Genomic DNA, 15,410 nt, shown 5'->3' with positions numbered 1-15,410 from the left:
GGACGACGCAATGCAGCAGCACAAAACAATTAACACAAACAGCAATGACAAAAAAATGGAAATTGGCAAAGCAAGCTACAGTAAATCTAAATTACCAAGCAATGCAACATTACAACTAATATGAGGCAATGGTCAGCAACAAGAAAAATAAATCAGTAGTAAAACTAGCTTAACAGAGTAATACAAAGTGAAATTTAGTAGCACTATGCCTGGCAAACAGCAGCAGCAAATGGAATAACTTATATCTAAACATGACAAAGCTCAAGCAGAAAAAATATTACAGTAAAAATGGCCATGTTTAATACCTATGTCACATCTAAACACTAGAGTGATGCATCACGATAACTTACTCTACCAAAAAAATTACCAAGTAGTTGAAAAGAAAATTATGTATGCAGTTACTGTTATTAATCCCTTCTTATTGTTCTTTCCATTCCAAGTGCTCCTTTTTCGAAGAATATGGATCATAAAATTATTATTTAATAGATCTGTTGGCAGAAAGTGTTCACATTAGCAAATGCACTTTATTTTATTTTATAAAACCAATGCTGCAACACAGCTGGAAACCAGATATTAAACAAAATGAGCAATCTCTCAACTAGAAAGACAATAGATCTAAAATGTTTCTCATCATTTCATTAGGCATTTTAGTAAATATCATAAATTAAGAGCTCCACAGTGTAATCATATGTTTTCAGGTTTGAGCATGTCGTATTTGCGATGCTTTCTACAAAGAAATGTCAATAGCGAGGATAATGGCCTTTTTTTTTCTCCACCTGTGCCTCTGAAAGGCACACACTAATGGCTTTTTTTCCAGGCAACTGTCGCGCAGCTGGGTGCTCACAGTGACCCACCTTCCTTCCTTACCGAAATATTTACGACATCAGTTTGCACTACAGTGACAGTCTCATATAAAAAATTTGCGTTGCAAATCTGTAGAAACAAAATCCTATGAATATAACAGTGTCCAAAAAATTTTCGCCGGCATTGTGATGCATTCACATATTTACACACATTTCATAACTCTTAAAGTACAATTCTTTGTTTCCAACATCCTTTTTCACAAGTCAGAGACCATAACCACTACTCATTATTTATTACCTTATTACACATATACATATTTGTCGACACTTCTTCAATATTTCATCATAATAAATACGTAGCATAATCAAATTCCTCATATAACATCAGCTTATTGATCATAAACATACCTCAACAGCATAATACACGTTGTCATCATAATAATAACATCATAACACCTCAGTCAAATGTCAAAAACGTCATAGCTTTCTGCAATAATGTCAAAACCTAAATAAAAAACCTCTGCTCATTTCAACAGTGTCATCTACCTCCAACGTACTTTAAAAATCATGATCCCATACCAAATACATTATTCAGAGCTCTCATAGTATCACAATGGTTCCGAAAAAATATGAACAGTTCACAAAGTACAGACGAAATACAATTTCGTAAGTGTGAAGTTATCCATCTGTGTAATTGCGTAAAGATGTGTCACTGATGTATTAAAAAAAATGTTTGTTTCTCTGTTAAATAATCAGATGGCTGTGTAATTTATGTGTTAGAGAAATATGGTACCGATGTGTAAAGTTGTATAAGCAAATACCTTATTAGCTAGGGCTCCTTGTGCTTGCCAAACACATGGTACACAAAGTAGGCGTGTACCCCCTGAGGATTAATGTAACTATACCCTCAGGTGTTACAGATTACAGCAATGGAATGAAATGTATCACGGAAAACCTTTGTATCATTGTACTTCAAATATCTTCAAATATAAATGTTTTAAGTACAAAATTAATCACTCAGACACGTGTACTGTAGCGCTAAACTGTGCGTCTTGTTGTAAGATAATCTCTGTGGAAGTGTCGTAGTTATCGTCCTCCGAAAGCTAAGTTCTGCAGAAGTCAATATACTTACCTGATGATAAACAAAAGTGAAATGCTTTGCGTATAGATATCTTAGTTATTACGCTTATTGCCATAATGAAGAAAGTACTGTAATGTAACGTATTGTTGTGCTACAGAAAAGGCTATCTCATTGTAGCTATACCACAAAAGTTACTACTAAAGCATGTTTTACTTTCTAGAATAATACAGAAAAACTGTGCAGATATAAAACAGATACACCGCAAAAGCAACAATGTAAATTGTGTCACACATTAGTAGCGTCGTGATATAATCGTGTAGCTGTCAAAGAAACCAAATATTAAGTCATCTTTAATCCCACAAAAAGTACTTCAAATCCAGAATGTATTTTCAAGTAAACCAAAATGTTGCATTAAAATCTCATTAGCAGTACCGGTACATGTTCTAAGTATGCCAGCCTTATAGTCGTTACATAATCGTGCAACTAATAAGCAAGAATGTACAAATAACAACACTGTGTCGTCTGTTCACTATAACAATGCATTCGTAACTTATGTTTAAATAAGTTCGCTTGGTTCTTGACTGGATATTTAACTTCAAACATTGTTGCATGTTACCAGTTTCTAAGTCTGACAAAGCATACTAGAAATGTGAAGTGAAAAGTTTTATGGCAAAGACAAAGTTAAAAAGCAGATTCTCTCTCAATAAATGGTTTTACATGTGAAATGTAGTGCAATCCTTTACTCTTCCTAGTACGCAGAGGTTCAACTTGAACGGAATTATCATGCGGTATACGTCGGTGAGGAATGCTAAAATTTTTCTCAAGGTTAGCGTCTATGTTATTTTTCTCTGAGCCAGCCGGCGCACGCTGCTGCCTGCGGTGCGAGTCATTTACTGTTCCTTTGTTGGCGCGCGTCGTTATTGGGATTAGGAGACCTAACTTCTACAAATTCACCTTGCCGAGAGGGCCCTGCCCTGTTTGAACCACGCCAATTTTAGTTAAATTCTGGTCTGTTGTTATGATTATATCGTCTCTCGTCATGTTGGTAGTTCCTGTAGTTTCTTTCTTGTCGGTCACGTGGTGGAGAATTTCTCCCTGAATCGTAACTGCGCACTGGACCGTTGCGTCTAAAGTTATTCTGTCTCCCTTGATAATACTTATTTTGGTTCCCATATTGTCTGTTTCTCTGATTGTCTCTGTGATAGTCACTACCGTAGAGAGGTGATCTTTCCCTGTTATTATTACTATGCTGCCAACGGTTGTCATACGGGTGGTGTCTGTTTTGGTCACGATTTATGTTCTGAGAATAGCCTTGTCGTGTCCAGTTATTATTTCTTTCATCGTGGAATTGTGATGGATGTGACCTGTAATTGTTGTGTTCCTGTTTGGGCATTCCGCGATTGTCAGTGTCGATTTCCAATTCTTGTAACAGTCCCTGAAAAGCTTCAGTGTCATATTTGCAACGTCCTGCCAAAATAATATGTCGTAAATGTTCAGGTAATTTGATTAAGCAAATGTGGATGAGTTCTGAGGGGATGTATGGGTTTGACAGGTACTGATTCTTGTGCAACATGTCTTCAAAATATTTCACAAGACTGGAAAATTCAAATTGTTCGAAATGTTTCATCATTATGATGCTATGTTTTACTTGGTCTTGTGTAGCTTGAGACCAATATGCTGAGAGGAAGGCATGATAAAATTCTCCTTCACTGTGACAATCGTGAATGACCGATCACATTCTTACAGCTGGTTCATTCTCTAAGTAGCCACACATAAATTCTAATCTGTGCTGCAATGACCAGTTGGGAGGAAAACAATGATAGAATTGATGAAGCCATGCTCGTGCATGAATGTCGTTGCCAGAAATCTTAAATGTTTTGAATTTACGTGTAGTAATGAACAGCTTATAGTCAAAATCATCGTATCGGCCCGCGAGTAGCATATCGGTCATTGTTACGTCATGTCGGCGGTTCCATCTCAAAATTCGGTGCACCTTGTCAATTGCTTTCATAATTTCCGAAATGCCCTGTGTTATTATTTTGTGGCTTTTCCGTATTTCTAAGTCCCTCTTCCCATGTTGGAACGCGAGTGTCCTCTGAAATATGTAATTTTTGTATTACTTGTGCCAACTGATCTTGTACTTCCCGGATTTCTCTTTTGTACTGTGTATTGATTTGATTTTGATTTTGTTTGAATTTTCTAATTTGTTCATACTCTTCAGTGTCAGTGAAGGCTACAGGTCTTGTGTCATTCAGATCATCATGTACGTTTGTAGATAAGTTAGTGACCTGATCTGAAAGTTCGGCTACTTTATCCGATAGCGAAATTATTTCCTCTGTGTGTTTTTCTGAACCAAGTTTCAGAGTGTCCATTTGTGTTGAAATCGTATCTACTGTGTCCTTTAAGTTTTCCTGAGTTTTTGCAAGTTGCGTAACCGAACCGGTAGATGCAACTGAGTCAATTTCAGCTTGCAAGGTCTCATGATTTTCATGAACAATAGTTTGCAGTTCTTTTATGGCTGCTTCGTGATTCTGTAATGCATTTTCATTCCGCGAAAAAATAAGTTGAAAATCCTTACAAATTTGTGTTTTTACGTCATTACAGACTTTTCCACATTTCGATTCAATGTTATGTAACTCATTAGTTAAATCTTCACATGTTTGTTCAAGCGTGGTGTCTAACTTCCGAAAGTTTTGTTCCATCGTGTCTAACTTTTGAAGATTTTGTTCCATTGTGTCTAACTTTTGTAGCCTTTGTCCCATTTGTTGCATTAACTGTAATAACAATGCACTGGTGTCTGAAACATGTTCCTCAGAGCTATTCGGCAATGCATTTGAACCGGCAATATTCGCATTTTGAAAAGCAGAAAATGTGTCTTGACTTATTTGAGAAAACGGTGAGGGCGCAAAACCTGAATCTACAGTATTTGCAAGATTGTGCCCTGTCATTCCGGATTCCTGAGGCGAGCTGTTGCCGACCGATCGATCGATAATGCTTCCCTGTTCACTATTTGTTTCACTGTCTACGCCATTATTTGCAGCCCACTCCATTTCCCTATGCACAATTACCAAATTACTACTTTCAACATTAGTTAATTCATTACTCAGCGGCGCTAACACACTGCTTTCGTCTTCACTGTCATTTCTCAGTTTACTTTGGAGCCTAGTATTACGTTTTTCACACGCCATTATTGTCACAATACTTCACACGACAAGACAAAAAAAACACAATTTGAAGAGCAAAAATAAGAGAACACATTAACATAGAACTGAAAATAATATCTAGTTAATTGCAAGTGCAGCTGCGAAATACTTGGTGCAAATCTACATGCATGCCACAACTGTTTTACTGTACAACAATGAAAGACTGCAACTACAAAGGAGATTATCTCTACAATTACGCGCTAGCAATAAACAAAAGTTACACTAATTACTCAAACTACAAGAAAAAATCAGAAGATTCCAGTGAGGTATCCTCGGCTAAGGGTCGACATATAAATCGTCCCCATAGAAAAAATATACAAGACTGTGCTTAAACTGACACACAGTATTTTTAGCGCAACGCAATCTGACTTTCAAAAATCCCTACAAACTAATGGCCCTGACTAACATTAACCTATACCTTTCACAAATCACTTACCTCACCAAAAATCTTCGTTACTCGAACTACTGCAATACAGCGAGCGCCACTACTGCCAGCTAAATAAAAGATTCAAACTACTGAAGGCACTAACTACTGATAGGCATAGTTAGCAAATGAAAGATTTTGATAGAGAACAAACAATGTATTTACCTTAATAGTCATAATATATATAGCAGTTCATGACATCCATTCGTACAAATGTACTGTTTCTGATGGACACACCTCCAGATTATCCATTCTCAAAAATCCGCCATCTTACTTCCCCAAATTCACCACTGCTTGCGGCCCGCCTCCAACTGCGCAACGCTACGCACTGTTAACATCCAGCTGCCCAACACTACAATGGCAGACAACAATACAAACTAGCCACAGTCTGCACACAGCACAGCCAGTGATTTTCATACCAATAAGAAAACCTAAACAGCCTACTTACACGTTGTCTGTTGCTGCTTCAACACATAAGGCGTTCAGACACTGGTAACCAACATCCGATACTTGACAGTTCATACGACAGTCTACAAAGCGAGTCAGCGATTGCAATCACCTAAATGTGGCACGATAACGACCACTGCCTGTTACAAGTGCCTACACTCGTCGCCCCATTTCGTGCAGTATCGATTATGCGACATGCCTACCGATCCCCTTGATGAGGTGCAGAGATAAGAACGCAAGAAAATCTCAGCCGCTGAGCTTAACCAGCGAGGTCTGGTGGGAACCATTGCCTCCATCCCTCACTGTTGGAGGGGGGGGGGGGGGGGGGGCAAGATCTTCAGGACCCAGGTCCAGACCCGTCAACAAGACAGAAGACACAGATACCATTTTTGTAACAGTTTGAAGGAGGCCCGAGCGTCTAATGGAGCTGACTAGTAGATGAGTGTACCTAGATCGAGTTGTCGCGGGATTTTAGAACTATTCCGTCATTCACACGAAATGCTCCCAGCTCTGATTTCGTCGTATGTCAGGTCTTCGCAGGGACTAGTTCTAACGGTACTAAACAAATATTCTCCCTCTCACTCTGAGAAAAGCCGGCTAAATTTATATGCACCGACACTTTTAATAACAGCTATCATGTGCCCTGCACTACGCATCATAACGACAACGCATAAAGCTGAAAACAAATGGAAAACTTGACTTGATCCCTCCATCCGTGCCACCACAAACAAAATCGCGTTCTTAAAACACATTCATGCAAAATAAATACTTTGCAGATACTGGGGAACTTTGTACTTCGAGCACTTTTTCACACTTTCGCCCTGTAATAGAAGTTTAACATATTTTCTTACTCCAGTCTGAAATGATAGCATCCACTTTATGTGTGCTGCAGTCTTCTTCTGAAATTACAAAAACCACTCCTGAAAGTAAGGTTTTTACCACATGTGAAAAACTATTCGAAGGTACAACATTATCAAGTACCAGGAACAAATATTCTATTTAAATTTAGAAGTGTCGGATGGAGAAACATCTTGGCAGTACTATATTTATTAGTCTGTGTGTTAACAATATACTCTACTATACACCAATAATCAGTAAGTTAAATCAAATTAAAAAGAAGTATTATAAAAAGCCAGTTACTAATTAAAACATTTTGAAATAGAAGCTATTAGCAACGAACATAAATTTCCATTTTCAAGACAGAGAAAATTGTCAAGGCATTACAGAAACTAAGTGCGTTTGCAGATTTTACTTGTTGTATGGTGGAAGATGATCATCCATTTCAAGATACAAGACGGTGCAAGACAGACAAAGTATGGCTTAAGCCATTCCTATGTTATGTAACTAGTTTTAAAAATATGCAGATTTTTACTCATCACAAAACTCAGTAACTGAAGAATTAACAATATCCTCCAAATAGGTTTAATATATTGTACAGCTCTTAAATATGTCGAACTCCTGTTATTTACAACCGCTGCACAATGCAAAACCTCATACCAACAGAAACAGTAGTAGTAGCTGGGAACTATAACTTGGTACCGTACGCGGCCCCCCTAGTTCCGTATCGGAAACTATCGACAGTAGTCAGGAGATGGCGCGGCGTGGCGATTTGTACTTGTTGCCAACTGCGCGGCGTCGACTGCTTTGTTGCCTGCTTAGCTGTGCTGTTGCTGCCAGTGTGTAGTAGCTGTGTTTTCACTCTTTCGAAAATGAGTGATGATCCGATTGCTGGCCCATCGCGGGAGTTACCGTCGACTCCAGTTCGGTAAAAGAATCCGGTTATAAGGAGCGCTTGTCGTAAAATGCTGATGAATGTAATGAAGTGCTGCAATGATGAAAAAAAAAAAAACACTGCTACACCCGATTTGGCAGTCCTGCCTCAGAGCTGCGACGTAGAGTGGGAAGAGCCTGCTTAGTAATGCGAGAGTTAGAGAATTTGCCAGAAATCACCCAGACGTATCTTCAGGAACTCCTAGCAAAAAGAGGTTAGATTCGGTTATAATCCTATTAGAGAATATTTCTAAATAGCTCCACATCTGGTTGTAATTAATTTAAAATGCGTACTCTTTTAGTGATAGACCCAGTAGAAAGATGCTTATAGAAATGACTAATCGTACACTTTAACTCATTTCTGCAAATATTTCAGCTAGTAAAAAAACCATTTTATTCCCTTCAGGTTAGGAGAAAAAGCGGGGAAATTGAAGTCATCAGCAAGAGTTTTACGTTGTGCAAACGGTTGTGCCCACTGTGCGAAAACTTCTGCCAGTTAAGATTGGTTGGAGATGAAGTACCACCTCAGAAAAGTGTTAGAGTCCATTGGTTTCGCGTGTTTTCAACAAGAGGACTTTATTACTGGAACGTAGCGATATTGTGCAATGGCGGTCCCGGCTCCTCGTCGAGCTGAAAAATATCAGGGAGGCTGGCACAGAAATTTTTTATTTGGACGAATCCACGTGCAGCAAATGTTGGCAAAAAAAAAAAAAATGATGTTGTGGCTGTCACTGCGTGGGGAAGCGTCTCCAGAAGACTAATAGTTGGAAAGGTGGGTCCTAAAAACGGATTCGTTAGGCAGGCAGAGCAAAACTTCTGGGCCAAATCGACACAGAGAAATTACCATGGGTAGATGAATTATGCTAATTTCGAAAAATGGTGCGAAGAAGTTGTTCTCCCAAATCTTCCTCCACACTCCGTTATAATCGTGGACAATGCACCTTATCACAGCAGACAACTCAACAAACTGCCCAAAAAATACGCTAGGAAAGTATCTGGCTACAGAGTAGAAAAATCCAATGTGATGAGAGTACGAGAAAGGAGGCTTTGTACTGCCGGATTTGAGACAGTACGGCAGCAGCGGAGTCATATACAGTTAACATACTGGCAACAAGAAAGTGCCAGAAAGCAATTCGCTTGACGCCATAAAATTGCCATTAGAATGCCATTGAGCTGGCGTGGGCAAAAATAAGAAAACTCTTTTGGGAGCGCAACATTACAGGCGACATGTCATCTGAAAATCTGTTGACTCTTGCAAGTGCTTGTTTTCAAATGGTTCAAATGGCTCTGAGCACTGTGGGACTTAAGATCTGAGATGATCAGTCCCCTAGAACCTAGAACTACTTAAACCTAACTAACCTAAGGAGATCACACACATCCAAGCCCGAGGCAGGATTCGAACCTGCGACCGTAGTAGTCGCGCGGTTTCGGACTGAAGCGTCTAGAACCGCTCGGCCACCGCGGCCGGTGCTTGTTTTCAGGCTGTTACTGAGGAAGACTGGAAAGGTTACTGCAAAAAGGTACAAGGTACAAAAGTACAGGAGTACTGAAGGCATGGCGGTAGCCATTGACGTCGGCACTTCAGATACCAGTGATGAGTCAGAGAAAACGATTACAACGTGAAACTGTTATTGCATCGAAATTATCAGAAGGTTCGGCAAAATTGGCCTGTTTCATTCTTGTTTTATTATATATTTGTGTTGAATGTTATTGTAGCTTTGCTGAAATGTGCGGTATCCAGTAGATTTAAAAAATAAACAGGAAGTTATTTTCAATTCCTAGTGTCGTAAATTGTTCTTTTACCTACTTCTAATTCCGCATTTACTTATAACGTAGGACTTAATATCTCTATTTAATATGTCAGTACAAACAGTGATGTTAGTTTCGATAGTATTTAACTGACAATTAACTCCGTCCTACACATAGCTGCTTTTTGTGGTAGTTTAAGGAACACGTTTGTGTTGGCTGCAATGCGCGCTTGCAGTACATTGTTATTGGGTTGTAACTAACTTTACTATTCCAGTAGCAAACAGAAATTGGTTAGTGGACTCTGAAAAAGGATACATCGAACATCCACGTTTGAATTCCTGATGTATGTTGGCACATTGTACCGAAAAACAGTTAGTGACTCTCGACTGAGTGACTGGGAGCAGCCTGCTGACAGTGGTCAGAAACAACTGCTCTACTGGCCGAACATCCTTTCGTCCAACAGACGCCACGTGTTCGTAACACTGTACATTCTCTTATCAAGTTCTGGAAGCACTAGTGCAGAGGAAGAAGCCACAGTTAATGTAAACTGGTACGCGGGCTTTCCCAAACAATGGCCACATTTCAAACCGACAGTACTTACCCATGCAAACGTAAAATTTTACACTTTGTTATAATTTCGCCGTGTTTGCATTTAAAACGCTACGTGTTGATGTCGATTGTACAAACCAAACGATTACGTATACTGGATGAAACCAAACTCTACCAACAGCGTTTCGGAGGTTGTCCGGATACATTTTGTGAGTATTTTGTTATAAGGGGCCCAAGGTGTCCGGTGGCTCGTTACAGATTTATTCGGTTAGATACCTCAGTTAGCTTTGCTGCAGTGAAAATGCCTGCATAACAGTGAAAAGGGCTGTGTGATCCAGTCACCACCATGTCTACACGGTGAAAAGTCTCTAACGCAACCGACTGCTGGCGTCGGGTACGCTCGTCCTCCGTGGCCACGTCTTTTTCTGCGTACAACTGTTGCGCAGGTAGCACTTGTTTGTTGGACGATGGAGTATTTCAGTGAAAGTGTTTGAAGTGAACTGGCGCGATGCGAGTATTCTATTCGGCGGGAAGTACTCGTGTTTGACTCACACGCGTGTACAGCATCAGCGCGTGCTGTGAGGAGATTATTTCGAGAGGAATTTCCTGATGTTCAAGTTCCTAATCAGATTACGATTCCCCGACCGGTAAATAAATTTCGCGAGACAGGAAAGGCTATTGACAGGAAAGATGGACGTACAGTATTCACAGAAGAAACTGGGTAACATTGCGCACGGTCCTGAAAAGGTCAGCTAGAAAATCATTTCTAAGTCTTTCTCAGCAAATGGGAATTTTCTATGGCTCTGTTCCAACGACTACGAACTTACTGAAGTTACGGCCCTATAAAATAACTGTAGTGTAAGAACTTAAACCGGATGACTGTGCGAAATGGTTGCAGTTTTGTGAATCGATTTTGCATACGGTGCATGACGGAGAAATTGACCTTCACCCAGCTTTCTTTTCCGGACGAATCGCGGTTCCAATTAGTGTATACGTTAAGACACAAAATAACCGTTACTGAAAAGCCTAAAGTAATACACGAGGCACCATGCATGATCAAAAATTGAAGTGTGGTGCCCTATTGCCGGTGAGAGAACAATAAACCCTTTATTTTTTTTTTCGAGGAAACAGTTAGCAGCGAGAGAGGTATGGAAAACATTTTACAGCCTTTATTTGACTAGTTATGTGAGAGAGGGTGTGGTTTCGTGACCTTTCAGCACGACTTTGCGGATGCACATGTAGCCAACTTCTCACTACAGGAAATTCACTATGCGTTTCGAGATAGAGCTATCACTTACAATGTACGACCTCCTCGTTCCCCTGCGAATTTAGACTCTGGGCAGCATTAAAAGAGAAAGTGTGCAAACCAAATCGACGCACTTCAGGTGAACTCGAAAGTATCAGTCGTCAAGAAATTGCTGCCTTTTCTCAGACAGAGCTGCAGAGTGTAACGAGCACGAGTCATAAATGCTCGATCACTGGCGGGAGGTAGTTCCAGCATCTCCTTCCTAAATAATAATGGGTAATTTACATTTCTATTTAAGTGTTTACGTTTATGTAAGTGAGAAATGAACTACGAATCGAACAGCGCTGCGGTCACTGCGGCCCCCGCTGGCGCGCCTGTGGCTGCCCTCCGCGCACACGAAGCGTGTCCAGCTTTGTCGCAGTGTTTCCGACCTATTCCGTCAGTGTGCGTGACTCGGTCTAGTTAAATGTCTCACGGGGCCCTGTTCAGCAATATGCACTCACATTTTCTAAAACACTGGGACAGCAGTCTCACAATGTGACGTGACTGTCTCAAATCGCTATTCGACACTAATTCATTTTCTGCCGCTATTTCGAAGGTATTTTGGTGAGGACACCGGGATGCTGTGTTTGAAAACGCAGCCTCGGGGGCGCCAAACTAGGCTGGTGCGACACGGGAAACATCTTTGTGGCCTCTTTTGTCGCCAGAAGGCAGTCTGTGTATCCTGTAGGTCGAGAGGGCTTCGTGTGGGGAAATGGACAGTTTCGGGGAAGTCGGGAAGTGACGCAGTCTCCGAAATTGAGTGCTAGGCAGCCGCCTGCAACCCCTGTGGCCAGTGCACGCCGTAGGCCCCCCACCCATCACCCCTCTCCCCCCTCCCCCACCCAGGAAAAAACTGAGCACGACATTTTTTCCTTTTTGTGTGTACTTCAGAGAGCCAAAAAAAGTATTCGGTCAAAAAATTTGGTTCAGAAATAGTGTACCTGGCACTTTCTTGGCAAGTACATTAGGTTGTCCAGTCATCTAGATGCTCCTTTGCCCCAGTAACTACTTCATATTTAAAAAACTGTCGTTTACACAAAAGGTGGGCGGCTATTTGTGCACTCTCCTGCTCGTTCACGAATTTAGCAACAGTTCTCACTAGCCGGCCGGTGTGGCCGAGCGGTTCTAGGCGCTTCAGTCTGGAACCGCGAGACCGCTACGGTCGCAGGTTCGAATCCTGCCCCGGGCATGGATGTTTGTGATGTCCTTAAGTTAGTTAGGTTTAAGTAGTTCTAAGTTCTAGGGGAGTGATGACCTCAGATGTTAAGTCCCATAGTGCTTAGAGCCATTTGAACCATTTTTGAACAATTCTCACTATAGGGTCGGGAGTTGTGAACTTCAATTTCGCTCATTCTGCTCCGGGCCATTTCCAGCTGCGAGCTCATGCTGATCGTCTCACACTATCTGCTCAGAGGAATGTAAGTGTCGCAATTAAGGTAGACCGATTCGTATTCTGTGCTGCTCGTTACTGCTTACTTTGCCACACAACTTGCATCGATTGGTTTGTGAGATGCCCTGCTAAACCCGCAGGACAGGACAGGTAGTTTAAGTGGTGGAAAGGGGCCGAAATAAGCGGCTGTCAGTTACACTCGAACATACAACCTTTTATTTGATAAAACATTACAAGAGCAAAGAAAGAAATTAAAAAAAACACACAGCTTTAGTTTTAGGACTAAATTAGCGGCTGAATGCCTCGTACAATCTCATGCCTTAAGGACAAGACCACTTTAATTTAAAAGCGTCTGAAAGCCAATAACTTAAAGCTCAACCAAAGTCAGAAATTTTAAAGGCAAAGCCTTATCTTAAAACAGTTCTTTAATTAGGCTGAAACCATCCAACACCTTAAGAGCAGAACAACTTTAATTCAAAATCGGCTGAAGGCCCAAAGAATCTGACACTTTAAGAGCAAAACAACTTAAATTCAAAATCGGCTGAAGGCCCAACACTTAAGACTCAATAACACTAATTTTAACAATACCAAAGGCCTTACGTAAAACAGTTCTTAAATTAGGCTGAAGGCCCAAACGGCCGGCCGATGTGGCCGAGCGGTTCTAGGCGCTTCAGTCTGGAACCGCGCGACTGCTACGGTCGCAGGTTCGAATCCTGCCTCGGGCAGGTATGTGTGTAATGTCCTTAGGTTAGTTAGGTTTAAGTAGTTCTAAGTTCTAGGGGTCTAATGACCTCAGATGTTAGTCCCATAATGCTCAGAGCCATTTGAACCATTTGAATTTAAAGGCCCAAACCATCTGACGCCTTAAGGGCAAAACAACCTTAATCTAAAAATCGGCTAGAAGCCATACAAGTACAAACAATAAGAACAAACAAGAAAAGGCAGTACACCCAAGGGCGCTCAGAAGTTCCGAGGGTCGGCCTGCAATTCAAACACTGACGCTCGCTTAGGTGAGACAGGCAGCCGGCCCAACCAATGTCGATCTGGCGACAACCCAACCGACAGACAGTCAACGGACCCACCGACAAGATAACCTCCGCTTCACCCGACCAGCACCCAACAGGGAGTTCAATGGAACAACGTAGAAGGTATTCGCGCCCACACCCAATTATTCATTGAGCTGTCAAGCTACACACCGTGATGGACAGCGACAACACGATGAAGAAACTGCACGTCAACAGCCAGGGCAGGTAACTGGAACGTTAACGGCCACAAGGCAGAAGATTCCGCTGGTGCACTTCAGTTCAAACAACCGAGTACAGTTAAACTTCACCAGACGGTGGCTAAAATTTGCCAACTTGAAAACACACGTTGTTGCTCGCAGGAATATCCCAACAGCCGACAACGAACTGCAAACGACACAATGTGAACAGTCGTGACTTGCTGGTAGATTAAGTCAAAATTCAACTTTCATGTCCAGAATCGGTGAGCCACGAACCTCATAGCAATGGGCACAGCACCACACACTCCGCCGCAGCATAGAGGCTGCCAGCGGGCCCGGCCGAACTACGCGCCCCGGAGACTTCCTCGCTGCTCCACGCCAGCCGACCAACTGCCCGCACACAGCCCAGCCGGTAACTATAAGCGCCCTGCCAAAGATAGTCCAAGATGCAGATATCGATACACACCGCTGCTGCCACCTGTGCAAAGAGAGGATAACAGCATAATCGCGATAACTGTGGGAGACTAAACACAGAATAGCAACCGAGGTTTAATTCAACGCATAGCATGAGCCAGCCACGGCTCAGTTTGGTTTTAATTTGTAGCTTCTTGTTGGAACATTAACTTTGATTTCACGAACAGTCCAAATAAGCAGATCTCTTTCCCTTTGCTCCGTAAAGTCTTCCACATTTTTTGTTACTTCCCCAATGTGTTAACATCATTTTGTAATTTAATCTGAATTGTATACAGCTTCCCTGTCTTTTAATTTATGTCAATATTAAGAGCAAATAAGTAACTGTCAATCTCAGTCTTAATACAGATTTTAAGATCCTTTGACTTGTCCTACGAGTTGTTCTGGTTAAGCAACACATTAAAAATAAATATAACCAATGGCTGTTACCATTTACCGTGAATACACAACTGGTTTACTTCACTGTGTCAGTGCATTGTCCTTTTGTAAACTGGCCAACAACAAGGATAATTTCCTTGTCAATTTGTGAAAGCAATGAGCATTGCTCTCGCTTAGCTTGCATCATCAAGATTTAGTTTCCGTGTTATTCTGTTACAACAACGAGCATTGAGTTACTCTTTTTGTTTTACTATAAGTTATTAATCAGGGGCTAGAACTTTGAACAAAATTATTTCAGTTCCACATACATGATTTGGTAAATCTGGTAATTTTCTATGGAAGAATGGAACGTTTTTATTGCACCTTCACGCTCGATAAGCTTCATTATTCAAAGGATCGTATAAAGAATTTAAACAATGTACGGCATACAGTTCATTGTTGACACCCATCTGAATTGGTCAGTGTGTACACTGTGAAAGAAAATGGAGAAAACCGAGTTCTTTGCAGTTATTAAACGTTTTCATTTGAAGGGCTAGACTCAAACAGATCAAAACAGTATTGAATGAAATTCATGCAGACTGCACCATCACTGAAAACCATTCACTTCTGGATAATGAATTTAAATGTGGTCGGAC

This window comes from Schistocerca cancellata, chromosome 5 (genome assembly GCF_023864275.1).
Source record: "Schistocerca cancellata isolate TAMUIC-IGC-003103 chromosome 5, iqSchCanc2.1, whole genome shotgun sequence".
Lineage (NCBI taxonomy): Eukaryota > Metazoa > Arthropoda > Insecta > Orthoptera > Acrididae > Schistocerca > Schistocerca cancellata.
Note: the sequence above shows the minus strand (reverse complement) of the source record.